Source organism: Triticum aestivum, chromosome 1B, assembly GCF_018294505.1.
Source record: "Triticum aestivum cultivar Chinese Spring chromosome 1B, IWGSC CS RefSeq v2.1, whole genome shotgun sequence".
NCBI lineage: Eukaryota > Viridiplantae > Streptophyta > Magnoliopsida > Poales > Poaceae > Triticum > Triticum aestivum.
This window is the reverse complement of record NC_057795.1, coordinates 673687178-673688621: the sequence shown is the minus strand read 5'-3', so window position 1 is coordinate 673688621 and position 1444 is coordinate 673687178.

The following is a 1444-nucleotide window of genomic DNA, read 5'->3' as shown; positions in this document are numbered from 1 at the left end:
CGGGAATGAAGGAGAAGCTACCCCCACGACGACATGGATGATGGAGCGGGCTCATAGATTTCTGCATAGAGTGCTCTTCAATTTTAGCATTCAAAGTAGGAGTTTTTTTCCAATATGAGCATTCAATAAGCAAAACCAAATCGTAAAATAAAGTAGTATTTAAATTAACATGCATTCAATTATAACCAAAAGTACATCATCTCTTGTGTCCGTACATCGTCGAATACTCCTCGGATACTATCATACATATAGCATCGCTAATTAATACAGCTAGAACCGTAGCGCCCGACGGGTACCGTCGCGGGCGGTGGACACCCAAAGATAAGGAACAATCACATGATCATAGCTCCAGTGAGATCTCTGAAGAACCTGTCAGGTATTATCGAACCTGCCCTCCAACGCAACCATGTAGCGACGGACGTGCTCGTCCTCCTCGCTGACACGGTGACGTACCACCTCCGTGGTGTTCGGAAGCCTCGGCACCGTCACTGGCCCACGCGACCGCCGCCAAACAAGGATCGGGTCAACAACGAACTGCCTCCTCACCAACCTACGTCCCCCAAAAGGTAGCACCTCCCAATACCAGCCCGGCGAAGCCCAGTCCCGAACATGCCCCTGATCAAGCAGGCCTCCACCGCCGAGTCGACGACGACGAGGATGCGGGATAGGCATTGTCGACGTCGATGCGGGAACTACTTCTATATATAGTTAAATAAAGTAGATTTATTAATTAAATCAACTAGTTAAACTAGTAAGCACTTACTATAAATAAATAAAGTAGTACTTACTAAAAATAAACTACTTCTATATATAGTAAAATAAATTGGTTTATTAAATCAACTAGCTAGTTCAACTATATATGAAGCACTTACTATAAATAAAATAAAGTAGTACTTACTAAAAATAAACTAGTTTAACTATAGTTCTATTATTTTTCTAATTAATTATATTAAACACTTTCTCTTCTTATTTTCCTTTTTCCTCTATTCTAAATATGAACATATTCATAAATGACTTTGATCATGCACAATTTTCCTATACATACACAATATGAACATATACATAAACTAAGAAAGAAAATTCTATAAACAAAAAAATCATTGAAATTCTATGAACAAAATTACAACAGAAAAAAAATTCTATGAACAGAAAAAAATCATAAAAATTGACATATTCGATCTTTGCATATATACGAACATACAAACATGCATATTCAACAATAATATCACCAAAAAATCTATTAACAGAAAAAAAATCTAACAAAATATGAACAAATTACACAATATGAAAAAAAATATGAACTACACATCTAAATTAATACACATCTAACAAAAAAAACTATGAACTACAAAAAAATCTAACAAAAAAATTTGCTCACGGGATGGCCACGGCGTGAGGGGCGCGGCGAGGGCGACGGGCAGGGGACGGCAACGGTGACGGCGAC